Genomic DNA, 14085 nt, shown 5'->3' with positions numbered 1-14085 from the left:
TGCGCACTGCTCTGCAAAATAGGCCTCAAGATACTTGCTCCGCACTTAGCAACTCTGCCCATTGGCTAGTGCAAACTTGTGTTCCTTGATTTCTGCCATGCTGCCTATTCTGCCAATGTGCTCTGGCAGAAATTGCAAAGCTATAGCCCCACCAAAGAGGTTTTTTGTGCTGATTCTTCCCTGTTTTACCTGTTTTGCTCTCCAGTCCCTTTGAGCAAAGCTAATGATGACATATAAGTGCCTCATCACTAGATGGCGCTGTGTGCCAAGTCCACATTTCATAATAGACATTTGAAAAGAGTAGATTTATTAAAATTGATTAAAGGGACTAGCTCAGTGTAGGGATGGCTATCGGTATGGTTATCATTGATGGTTACCATCGATTACATTTTTGCAAGTGACCAACTATGCAATGGATGACCATCGATGGTTTCACTAACAGATTGTCAACCCTGTCCTTTGACTGACTGGCCCGGGGTCCACAAAAAATCGGGGAGCTGGGCTTCACGGGTGTCGGGGGCGGAGCTATGCTCTGTGTCCCGGGACCTTGCAAATAAAAAAAATATATATATATTCAGTTATGCTTTACCATCGAAGGAGGGAAACAATCTGGTTCTTCGCCATCGATGGTAAAAGCATTCAACATCGAGCATAAACTATCGATGATTATGAATCATCGGTGGACGATGGCCATCCCTAGCTCAGTGGTTCCCAAACTCTGCTGATACAAGGCCTGATTCAGACCCACTCGCGAGCGCTATGCGCTCGCAACCGGGTCGATGGTGGCCCAGTGCGCATGACGGAGCCGGCTCCGTCGTGCGCATGCGCGAGACCCGGATAGCGACGGGCAAACAGTCGCTCCGGGTCTTGTACCAAAGGGGGCGTGCTGTCGATGTTGAGTGACAGCATGCCCCCTTTGGTGGGCGGGCCGGGGGAGTGGCTGCCCAAACGGAGGCGCTCCCATGTGAACGCCTCCATCTGGGGCCGGGCCCACTGACATCACAAGTGATGTCAGTGGGAAAGATTTCGGCTCTGTAAGAGTTGTAATCTCTCTAGGGCTAGCGGCAACGAAACCCTACCACAAGGGTTTCGTCGCAAGCCCGATTGTCACGATGGTCTTGACCATCGCGACCATCTTCCTGGCCGCGCGCTATAGCTGTGGGTGGTCACCCACAGCTATGCGAGCGGCCAGGAGGCCGCTCTAAAAAACAAGAAGGCCGGCCCTGATTCAGAGCGAGCGCTCTGTCAGAGCATCCGGCTCTGAATCAGGGCCACAGGGCACTTGTAGGAATGCCTTGGTTGGTGGTCCAGGAACAAATCAAATTACTTAGAATTAGAGATGAGTGGGTCCAGTTCCCTGAGAACTGAACCCACGAAAACTTGCAGATCCGAGGCGAGATCCGAGTCCGGCCTGACTCAGATCTCAAAGCAAGGCAAAACATCATCCTGCTGTGTCGGATTCTCGCGGGTTTTGGATTGTATAAAAGTAAGTGGAAAACGCAATGTATTCGTAAAAAATATTGTCACACTGTAAGTGGAAAACGCAGTGTATTCATAAAAAATGTTGTCACACTGTTAGTGGAAACGCAGTGTATTCGTAAAAATATTGTCACACTGTTAGTGGAAAGTGGAAACTCAGTATATTCGTAAAAAATATTGACGTGTGTGTTGTACCCCATTCCATTAGTGTTTGTTATGGAGAACGATCAGTTGAGAGGAGAGCAGGAACCACATACTAGTGGTGGAGCTGCTGCCAGTGCCACCAGTCATGACGATACTAGTCCATCTACATCATCTACTAAAGACGATGCCCAAGGGTATACAGGGCTTAAGTCAAGGCATCTAAAATCAAGCAAGCAATGTTTTACAGTGTTAAAGAGAAAAAAATTAAAAGCTAAGGCCCTCATTCAGAGCCGTTCGCTATTTGCGGTCGTTCGTTCAAAAACAAGGGGTGGCTATTCAAATGATCCGTTCGCACATTGCAGTCTGTTCACACCTCTAAGTCTGAACGAGCGAGCAAAACATACGCTCGTTTATTTGTTAAAAACGCCACGTCATGTCCGCTATTTATTAGATTAATCGAGTACATCGTACAGCGTATGAACTGCTCGCTATTCTTGTGGTTGTTTTTTTCAACCGCTATTTTGCGAGCAGTTCTGAGTTAAAAAAAAACAAGTGAGGTGGTCAATGACGCTGCTGTATTAATTATGCACACCCATAAAACGCCCGTTTTGACCTTTAAGCACGCCTGCGTTCGAATTCCACTCCCCGTTTTCAAGCACCTTCCCCTGTTACCACCCACATACGCCTCCTCCTGTCACTCAAAATAGCAGGCACTCGCTATATAGCGTACAAACGATTTTCGGCCGCACTGACTGGTTCGCGCATGCGTACTAAAAACCGTACGCATGCGCAGATGTGCGAACATCGCTCGGAACGAGCGTACTGCCGCTAGCGAGTGGCTCTGAATGAGGGCCTAAAAGTTAGCTGCAGAGAAAGAAAAAATTGCCATTTACTACACGAAGTGGCAAAGAAAGGATAAGGCCTTGGCCTTTATGTGTGACTGGTGGTTCTGCATCTTATGATGATGTAAGCTCTTCTCCCTGTAGAAGTGTCAAAAAAATTAAAATCGCTAAGGCACATGAACCAACTGTCGGCCTGATTCAGACCCGGTCGCTCTGACAGAGTGCTCGCTCTGAATCAGGGCCAGGCTTTTGATTTTTTAGAACGGCCTCCTGGCCGCTCGCATAGCTGTGAGTGACCACCCACAGCTACAGCGAGCGGCCATGATGATGGTCGCGATGGTCAAGACCATCGCGACCATCGGGTTGTCAAGCCATCTGTAACCATTACCATGTAACAGTGAGTAGAGGTAAGGACCTTACCCATCTAGGAACCTCCTCCCTGTTCCGTTACTTGCAGCACATTCATCAAATTGGAAAGGGTATTTAAAATTCTGAAACTTTGGGGACAAAAAAAACAAACAACAATCCGTCCAGTGCCACCAAGCTGCTCCTTTCTCTCTGGATCCAAGCGACTGCAATCTCCACCACCACCACCTGCATCATCATCATCAACAACATCCTCATTCGTGATCGGAAGTAGTCCTGCATCCAATTTCATAAGAATGACTGACTCCTCTCCTATCCGTTGTTCTTCAGAAGGATCCGTGAGTGCTATAGTACGCCTGTTGCTGCTGCTGCTGTGAGTGGATCTTCATCCCAGAAGGGGACCAGGAAGAAGACTACTTTTAGTTTAATCAAACAATTGACTGTCAAACAAGAAAGAATGACAGCAATCACCCAGTTGCACAGCGGATTACTGACACCATAACAGCTATGCTGGTATTAGATGTGCGTCCAGTATCTGCCATTAAACAGTTAACTGAGGTCCTGTGTCCCCGCTACCATGTCCCTTCTAAATTCCACTTCTCTAGAACAGCAATTCCCAATCTGTACAAGGACATTAAATAAAACCTTATTAATGTCCTCAGAAATGCCGTTGTGCCCACTGTCAACTTAACCACAGATATGTGGACAAGAGGGACAGGGCAAACTAAAGATGACATGACTGTGACAGCCCATTGGGTAGGTGTATTACCTCCAACAGTGCAAACAGCAGCAGCATGTTAGAAATGCCAGCTCATTCAGAGGCAGGCTACCGCTGAGAAACTCAGGGAAATCATTGCTAAATGGCTTACCCCACTTGGACTCTCCTCGGGATTTGAGATTTCTGACAATGCCACCAATATTGTGCGAGCATTACATCTGGGCGAATTCGAACACGTCCCATGTTTTGCTCACACAATTAATTTGGTGGTGCCACATGTAAAAAAAAAAAAATGACAGGGGCGTGCAGGAGATGCTCTCGGTGACCCGAAAGATTTTGGGACATTTTCGACATTCAGCAACTGCGTGTTGAAGATTGCAGCACCAGCAAGTACTGTTGAATTTACCCTGCCATTAGCTGAAGCAAGAGGTAGTAACTAGGTGGAATTCTACCCTCTTTATTATTATTATTATTATTATTATTATTATTATCCTTTATATGGCGCCACAAGTGTTCCGCAGCGCCTTACATAGTACATAGAACTAATAGGTGAACAGGAAACAAGTAACTTGCAGTACATTACAGTGCAGGACAAGGACACGATTTATATACATTGCTGCAACAGCGATTATAACACTCACAATAAGCAGCCGGGAGTTGTCAGTCACGTGTTAGGTGCCCTTATGGGGAGTAAGGAGTAGAAGAAAATGTAAAGAGAAGCACATGAGGGAAGAGGTCCCTGCTCGTGAGAGCTTACATTCTAAGGGAAGGGGCAGACAGACAGGCGTGACACAGAAGGGGAAGATAGGGAGGAAAGTGTATGAAGTGGGTTAGGATGAGAGCTGGAAGGCCTTGATGAAGTAGTGGTCTTGAGAGCCCATTTGAGGATTTGTAGAGAGGTGGAGAGTCTGATAGGGAGAGGGAGAGCATTCCAAAGGTAGGGAGCAGCACGGGCAAAATCTTGGATGCAGTGGGAGGAAGTAATCAGTTGGCAAGAGAGGCGGCATTTGTTGAGCGAAGTGGACGGGCAGGAGTGTGAAGGGAGAGAAGGTCAGAAATGTATGCGGGAGAGGATTTGGTGAGGGTTTTGTTGGCGAGTGTAAGAACCTTGAATTGGCATCTGAAGGGGAAGGGGAGCCAGTGTAGGGCTTGAAGGAGAGGGGAAGCAGATGTAGAACGTCTGGAGAGGAAGATGAGCCGAGCAGCAGCATTAAGAACCGATTGTAGTGGAGAGAGGTGAGAGACTGGGAGGCCAGCTAGGAGAAGGTTACAGTAGTCCAATCTGGAGATGACCAGTGAGTGGATGAGGGTTTTAGTGGCATCCTGGGTGAGGAAAGGTCTAATCCTGGAGATATTTTTTAGGTGGAAACGGCAGGACTGCGAGAGGTGCTGAATGTGTGGTTTAAAGGAGAGGGAAGAGTCTAGGATAACTCCAAGACAGTGCACTTTGGGGCTAGAGGAGATAGTTGTGCCATCAATGGATAATGAAATTGTGGGAAGTGAGGTAGTGGAAGAGGGTGGGAAGATGATCAGATCAGTCTTAGACATGGTAAGTTTAAGAAAGCGCTGGGACATCCATGAAGAGACAGCAGAGAGACAGTTGGAGATACGGGTAAGGAGCGAGGGGAGAGCTCAGGGGTGTAAAGGTAAATTTGAGTGTCATCAGCATAGAGATGATATTGGAAGTTAAAGGAGTTAATGAGTTCCCCTAAAGAGGACGTATATAGGGAGAAAAGGAGGGGTCCAAGAACAGAACCTTGGGGAACTCCTCCTGTTAGTGGAAGTGGCGGGGGAGGAGGAGTCATGAGAGGACACAGAGAAGGACCGATCATGTTTCAGCAGATGGAGGAGCAGCAAAAGGCCATCCAAGGCTACACTATGGCCTATGATATAGGGAAAGGAGCAGGAATGCACCTTAGTCAAGCACAGTGGAGAATAATTTCCGTGTTGTGCAAGGTTCTCAATCCCTTTGAACTTGCCACATGTGAAGTTAGTTCAAATGCTGCCAGCTTGAGTCAGGTCATTCCCCTATTCAAACTTTTGCAAAAGCAGCTGGAAAAACTGAAGGAGGAGCTGAAACAAAGTGATTTCGTAAGTATGTCGGACTTGTAGACCAAGCCCTTAATTCGCTTCGCAAGGATCCAAGGGTCGTCAATCTCTTAAATCAGATCACTATATTTTGGTGACCATACTTGGTTGCAATAGCGATTACGCACGCAGTCCCACTGTGATGATATGCTATCCACTGCGATGCTATGCCAGCGCAGAACTACATAAGGACGCCCACTTTACCTTACACACATTCGTAATCCTTAGTAAGACTACAAAACCATCGGTAACATCGAGTACCATCGCAGCCTCACGCACACTTGCACAAACTCTGACCTTACTCAGGAATTGCTAACTTCATTGCACGCTATGAGTACTCAAGATGCGTATGGCATCGCAGTGGATAATTTATGCATGCCCCTGCACTGGCACGCCGGCGTTTCACCAACCACCCCCCCCTCCGTCACCACCCACAAGCGGCACTTCCTGTCAATCACTCTGTGATGGGTCTGCGTAGTCACTGCGAATGTAGTAGCTGGTTCGAGCTCTCGCACAGCGATGTATGCGCAGAACACAACAATCTGCCTATTGCGTGCGTAATCGCAGTTGCGATCGGTAATGAATCTACCCCTATAGCAATACATATCTCTGAATAAACCAGATTTTGGTGGGACAGTGTGAGATGTGTGGGGCATATGCCTGAACTAATGAGGGCAAAATTGGGTGGTTTCAGCTGGACTTTGGTAGTTTGGGGTGGGGAATATTATTTTGGCCTGATTTTGCACATTAAATGTTAGAAGGTATATGGAGTTGTTATTTAGAGATTACATTGATGTAGGTATAATAGTCTGTTTATGACACAGTACTTTATAAAGCTCAGATAATTTTATACATTAGCATCATGATTCCCAATCTAGAAGCACGTGGAACTTTCCTTGTAAACACGACACCTCATGCACCATCTGTCTCTCCTGACACCACCATCAATCATGGCCCAGCATTAGCTATTCATTTATTAGGAAACACTGATCAGATGTCAGCAAGTCCATGTGAGTTTGGCACAACATGAGCTCTGATCTGTTACATAACATCTTCCTGCAGGACCACAGGTGATCTAGTGGCCGGGTCACCACTGCTGAAGTTGGGCCTATGAAGTTGGACCTGTGTCACACAAAACCACATTGGTGTAAGTGTAACATTGTATTTGAATTTAATTCGCTACATAAAAGTCCTGGCTGCCCCCATGTATAGCACATAGGAGAGTTCCTTTGGGCACTGCCCCGTTACCTGAACAGGAGAGAGGGCTCTAATTGCCAAGCACCGGGGGGGTCAGTACATACAGTAAAGCTTCACTATCAAGGCACCTCTCCGATTCAGGGGGCTTGTGGGCAGGAATGATTAATAAAGGAGTGCCCAAAAGCGGACACCCCAATAAACAAGGCTGATGCTACCACTCAGCATACCTAGGCATTCGCTTAGGGCACCAAGGTATAGAGGGTACCTAAAAGACAAAGGGGTCTATGTACTAAGCCTTGGAGAGAGATAAAGTGGATGAAGTACCAACCAATAAGCTCCTAACTGTCACTTTTCAAACACAGGGACCTATTTACTAAGCCTTGGATGCAGATAAAGGGAATGAAGATAAAGTACCAGCCAATCAGCTCCTAACTGCCATGTCATGGGCTGTGTTTGAAAAATTACAGTTAGGAGCTGGTTGGTTGGGTCTTTGGGCCTGATTCAGAGCCGGACACTATTTGCGCTCGCTCATCCAGAAAAAGGGGCTGGCTATTTAAATTGACCGTTCGCTCTTTGCAGTCTGTTGACGCCTCTATGTCTAAACGAGCGAACAAAACATGCGGACGTTTTTTTGTAAAAAACGCCCCCTGGCCGCTCGCATCATACGTCATCTCCGCTATTTATTAGATTAATCGAGAACATCAAAAGGCGTCTGAACTGCTCGCAGTGCTTGTGGTTGGATTTTCCTACCGCAATCATGCGAACAGTTCAGGCTAAGAGACAACCAAGTGACGTGGTCGATGACGCTGCTTTGTTAATTATGCACACCCTTAAAACGCCCGTTTTGACCGTTTGGCACGCCTGCATTCGGATCTCCACTCCCCGTTTTCAAGCACCTTCCCCTGTTACCACCCACAAACACCTCATCCTGTGACTCAAATTAGCAGGCATTTGCTATTTTGCGAGTACACGATTTTCGGCCGCACTGACTGGTTCGCGCATGTGTACTAAAACCCATATGCATGCGCAGATGTGCGAACATCGCTCGGAGCGAAGGAGCGGCCGCTTACGAGCGGCTCTGAATCAGGCCCTTTATCTCTTTCCACTTTATCTCCATACAAGGCTTAGTAAATAGACCGCACAGCCTGTAAGGTAACAGTTAGGAGCTGGTTGGTTGGGACTTTTATCTCAGTCCACTTTACCTCTCTCCAAGGCTAAGTACATATAGACCCCTAACTCTTCTGTGTCACCTGATCACCAAGCATAGAGGGGCAGCAGCTGGCAGCGTAAGAATTGGGCTGGTTTGTGATGTCACAGCCGCCAAACTCCTAAGAAAGGAAAATATTTTCCACACAACACACAAGGTAAGAAGCGCAGTATTTGGGGCACATGCACTAGCCCTGTCTGTAAAGGTACACCGAACCTGAGGGCACGTTGCCACGATAGTAAAAAGCGACTGTTACTACCACTAACAAACAAATAGGTAAACATTTCAGTAGCTCGGCAGAATTAGAAATACTTGAGATAGGAGTGAGATTGGTGACGGATATATTTACTACACACACAATTCTGGCCGCAGTCCCATTGATGAGCAAGGCGTTTGGCCTCTTTTTAGACTGAAATGGGAAATAACAGAAAACAATAGGCTCCTCCCATCTGCATAGCACATATAACAATAGGCTCCTCCCATCTGCATAGCACATATAACAATAGGCTCTTCCCATCGGCATAGCACACATAATAGGCTCCTCCCATCTGCATAGCACACAACAATAGGCTCCTCCCATCTGCATAGCACACATAACAATAGGCTCCTCCCATCTGCATAGCACATATAACAATAGGCTCCTCCCATCTGTATAGCACATATAACAATAGGCTCCTCCCATCTGCATAGCACACATCATAGGCTCCTCCCATCTGCATAGCACACAACAGGCTCCTCCCATCTGCATAGCACACAATCGACTCCTCCCATCTGCATAGCACATATAACAATAGGCTCCTCCCATCTGCATAGCACATATAACAATAGGCTCCTCCCATCTGCATAGCACATATAACAATAGGCTCCTCCCATCTGCATAGCACATATAACAATAGGCTCCTCCCATCTGCATAGCACATATAACAATAGGCTCCTCCCATCTGCATAGCACATATAACAATAGGCTCCTCCCATCTGCATAGCACACATCATAGGCTCCTCCCATCTGCATAGCACACAACAGGCTCCTCCCATCTGCATAGCACACATAATCGACTCCTCCCATCTGCATAGCACATATAACAATAGGCTCCTCCCATCTGCATAGCACATATAACAATAGGCTCCTCCCATCTGCATAGCACATATAACAATAGGCTCCTCCCATCTGCATAGCACATATAACAATAGGCTCCTCCCATCTGCATAGCACATATAACAATAGGCTCCTCCCATCTGCATAGCACATATAACAATAGGCTCCTCCCATCTGCATAGCACATATAACAATAGGCTCCTCCCATCTGCATAGCACATATAACAATAGGCTCTTCCCATCTGCATAGCACATATAACAATAGGCTCCTCCCATCTGCATAGCACATATAACAATAGGCTCCTCCCATCTGTATAGCACATATAACAATAGGCTCCTCCCATCTGTATAGCACATATAACAATAGGCTCCTCCCATCTGTATAGCACATATAACAATAGGCTCCTCCCATCTGCATAGCACATATAACAATAGGCTCCTCCCATCTGCATAGCACATATAACAATAGGCTCCTCCCATCTGCATAGCACATATAACAATAGGCTCCTCCCATCTGCATAGCACATATAACAATAGGCTCCTCCCATCTGCATAGCACATACAACAATAGGCTCCTCCCATCTGCATAGCACATATAACAATAGGCTCCTCCCATCTGCATAGCACACAACAGGCTCCTCCCATCTGCATAGCACACATAATCGGCTCCTCCCATCTGCATAGCACATATAACAATAGGCTCCTCCCATCTGCATAGCACATATAACAATAGGCTCCTCCCATCTGCATAGCACATATAACAATAGGCTCCTCCCATCTGCATAGCACATATAACAATAGGCTCCTCCCATCTGCATAGCACATATAACAATAGGCTCCTCCCATCTGCATAGCACATATAACAATAGGCTCCTCCCATCTGCATAGCACATATAACAATAGGCTCCTCCCATCTGCATAGCACATATAACAATAGGCTCCTCCCATCTGCATAGCACACATCATAGGCTCCTCCCATCTGCATAGCACACAACAGGCTCCTCCCATCTGCATAGCACACATAATCGACTCCTCCCATCTGCATAGCACATATAACAATAGGCTCCTCCCATCTGCATAGCACATATAACAATAGGCTCCTCCCATCTGCATAGCACATATAACAATAGGCTCCTCCCATCTGCATAGCACATATAACAATAGGCTCCTCCCATCTGCATAGCACATATAACAATAGGCTCTTCCCATCTGCATAGCACATATAACAATAGGCTCCTCCCATCTGCATAGCACATATAACAATAGGCTCTTCCCATCTGCATAGCACATATAACAATAGGCTCCTCCCATCTGCATAGCACATATAACAATAGGCTCCTCCCATCTGTATAGCACATATAACAATAGGCTCCTCCCATCTGTATAGCACATATAACAATAGGCTCCTCCCATCTGCATAGCACATATAACAATAGGCTCTTCCCATCTGCATAGCACATATAACAATAGGCTCCTCCCATCTGCATAGCACATATAACAATAGGCTCCTCCCATCTGCATAGCACATATAACAATAGGCTCCTCCCATCTGTATAGCACATATAACAATAGGCTCCTCCCATCTGCATAGCACATATAACAATAGGCTCCTCCCATCTGCATAGCACATATAACAATAGGCTCCTCCCATCTGCATAGCACATATAACAATAGGCTCCTCCCATCTGCATAGCACATATAACAATAGGCTCCTCCCATCTGCATAGCACATATAACAATAGGCTCCTCCCATCTGCATAGCACATATAACAATAGGCTCCTCCCATCTGCATAGCACATATAACAATAGGCTCCTCCCATCTGCATAGCACATATAACAATAGGCTCCTCCCATCTGCATAGCACATATAACAATAGGCTCTTCCCATCTGCATAGCACATATAACAATAGGCTCCTCCCATCTGCATAGCACATATAACAATAGGCTCCTCCCATCTGTATAGCACATATAACAATAGGCTCCTCCCATCTGTATAGCACATATAACAATAGGCTCCTCCCATCTGCATAGCACATATAACAATAGGCTCCTCCCATCTGCATAGCACATATAACAATAGGCTCCTCCCATCTGCATAGCACATATAACAATAGGCTCCTCCCATCTGCATAGCACATATAACAATAGGCTCCTCCCATCTGCATAGCACATATAACAATAGGCTCCTCCCATCTGCATAGCACATATAACAATAGGCTCCTCCCATCTGCATAGCACATATAACAATAGGCTCCTCCCATCTGCATAGCACATATAACAATAGGCTCCTCCCATCTGCATAGCACATATAACAATAGGCTCCTCCCATCTGCATAGCACATATAACAATAGGCTCCTCCCATCTGCATAGCACATATAACAATAGGCTCCTCCCATCTGCATAGCACATATAACAATAGGCTCCTCCCATCTGCATAGCACATATAACAATAGGCTCCTCCCATCTGCATAGCACACATAAATACAATATCAGACAGGTAAAGTTATGTCATGGAATGGAACCTTTACATTTCTGAATGTCATATGTATCTTTTATATAAGGATCATTTTCATAACAGAAAAATATCTTCTGCAACTATAATTTAATTTTTCTCAACAAATCTACAATGGTCAGGTTCATCTTAGCTTTTTTTTCTTTTAACTCCTAGAATACTGCTTGGTCTGTCTCTGCTGTCATTTGCATGCTTTGCCAATGCTTATTTTGAAGAAATCCGATAAATCATGATGACCAACTAAAAGATAAGCAATTCTACAGCAAGTTGCATAACAGCAACACAAAGATGACAGAACACTACAAATTGTAGCTTTACATGCTCCAGTATTTACACTGAGATGATATGAAGACATTGGCCTAAGGGCCGTACTAATTATGTTAATTATCGGGGTCCAGGGGGACACCGATAATTAATATTCTAACTCACGGTGAGCGCCAGAGCAATGATGAATTTGAAAATCAGCTGTCTCCCCGAATGTTTTCCCTGCTCCTCTCTGGGCAGTGAAACTTAGCGCTGCTGAGTCTGACTCGGGAGTGCGCCTGCGTCAACTAGAGTTCACGTAGGTGCACCAAGCCCCGGCATCTGGCGAAAAGGAGCTGGACAGGGGCGGGGGGAGCTGAAAGGAAGGGAAGGAGCGGGTGTGCGGGAGCAAATGCCATCTGAAGATGGTGAATGCTGCCGCTGTCAAGCTCTGATAATATAATTTTTTTGGAGCTTGTTGAATTTAGGTCCCTATACTAGAGGGGACAGCGGGCCACATTGGGAGAGAAAGGTAAGCAGGACATATCTGTGATTTCTCCTGTGTTACCTCTATGATGAATGGCCCAGAGCTTAATTTCTCCAAAAGTAGGTGAAAATGTTCATTTTCACCTGCTTTTGTAGAACTTAAGTGACATTGAATAGACCCCTAAGTGCAGCATTGTCCATGATAACTGTTTAAACATCGACAAGTGAATGACAATTTATTAACAACCTGCAACTGTAACTCATAATAGCCAATTAGAAGTTAGCTTTCATCAATAGCAAGTGAGACAATGAAAGCAGATTTCTGATTGGTTGCTGTGGGTTATAGCACTTTTCAATGTTAGTAAATACCCTCCATTATGAATACCTAATATACTTGTGCCATGATTATAGTATTATTGCATCAATTACCTGATTGTATTTCAATGAGTTTGGAAGGCAGATCCCATTTTTAGGGTTCACAGACTGCGGCGCACCCCTCCAGCCCTCTCTGCAGAAGATTGCCTGTGTCTCTCCCAGGGACCAGTCTCTGGCAGTTTCAGTGTATTTCTGGAGCAGCACATGATCACAAGTGACAAGCCAAAACCTACTGTGCCCGTGTATCTCAGATTTCCAGTGCGGTGATTGCTGAACACATCTCTCCCAGACACAGCGCTCTGCAGCTGGCTGGCACAGAGGGTTAATCCTCCCATTGCATCACTGTTTATCTGCCCTGAGCAGTAGGCCATATATGGACAAGTAACTGGGAATCTGACACTGATATTAGTGTATTAACCCTAAATACAGGGACCTGTGGGAAATCATAATTAATCATAACAATTCTTGACTACAGTTGTTGATCTTGGCAAACTAACTTTAATGTCATTCTCCATTCTTATTTACAAAGCTGCGGTGGGAGCAGGATAGGGCCAAAGATGGAAGAACCTAGACGTCAGAGCCTTAAAGAGGGGTATGCGACCGACAGAGCCATAAATAGGGGTGCACGAGTGGTGCCGTCGCACAGGTAGATGGAAGAGTTTCCCACCTCTAGCCAACTTAATCACTATGTGGTTTCTTCATGTGATCCTGTGTTTCATAAATTTTTCCCCTTTTCTGTGCTTTTCATTAATGCCTTTATATCATCTAGAAGGAGTTGTTTATATACAGTTACTTTTGGATTTGATTTTTAAAAAATTGCTTTGTGGATACAGGGCCTGATTCAGACCTGCTCCCAAGCACTTGAGCGCTGGCGAGCGGATCGATGGTATGCTTTGCGCACGCGCAGCGGCCGCACTGCGTGTGCGAAAGCCCCAGAGAGAGAGAGAAATTCTCTCGCTCCGTGGCTCATTACAAAAGGGGCGGCTGTCCATGTTGATCGACAGCTCGCCCCGTTTTGTAGGCATGGCGGGGGGGTGGCTTCACAAACGGAGGCGTCCCCATGCGAACGCCTGCCGTTTGTGGGCGGCCCCACTGACATCACCAGTGATGTCAGTGAGAGAGCTTCCGGCTCTATTAGAGCCAGAAGCTCTCTGGGGCTTGCGGCCACGAGACCCTACCACAAGGGTCTTGTCGCAAGCCCCGATGGTCGCGATGGTCTTGACCATCGCGACCATCATCTGGCCGTTCGCAATAGCTGTAGGTGGTCACCCACAGCTATGCAAGCGGCCAGGAGGCCACTCAAAAAAAATAAATAAATGCCCTGATTCA

The 14085-nt window shown here is 46.2% G+C and overlaps 1 protein-coding gene across 1 annotated transcript in view; it reads right to left on the bottom strand.

Annotated features, from left to right (window-relative positions):
- The window catches only part of ASB2 (ankyrin repeat and SOCS box containing 2), a 75817-nt gene extending 62834 nt beyond the window's left edge, over positions 1 to 12983 (bottom strand). Inside the window, 1 exon segment of the mRNA XM_088464343.1 lies at positions 12811 to 12983. The gene's annotated coding sequence lies outside the window, so the exon portion shown is untranslated.
- Between the last annotated feature and the right edge of the window lie 1102 nt (positions 12984 to 14085).

The sequence above is a fragment of the Taudactylus pleione genome, unplaced genomic scaffold (assembly GCF_031769625.1).
Source record: "Taudactylus pleione unplaced genomic scaffold, aTauple2 ptg001661l, whole genome shotgun sequence".
Classification (NCBI taxonomy): domain Eukaryota; kingdom Metazoa; phylum Chordata; class Amphibia; order Anura; family Myobatrachidae; genus Taudactylus; species Taudactylus pleione.
This window is presented reverse-complemented; position numbering and strand designations above follow the sequence as displayed.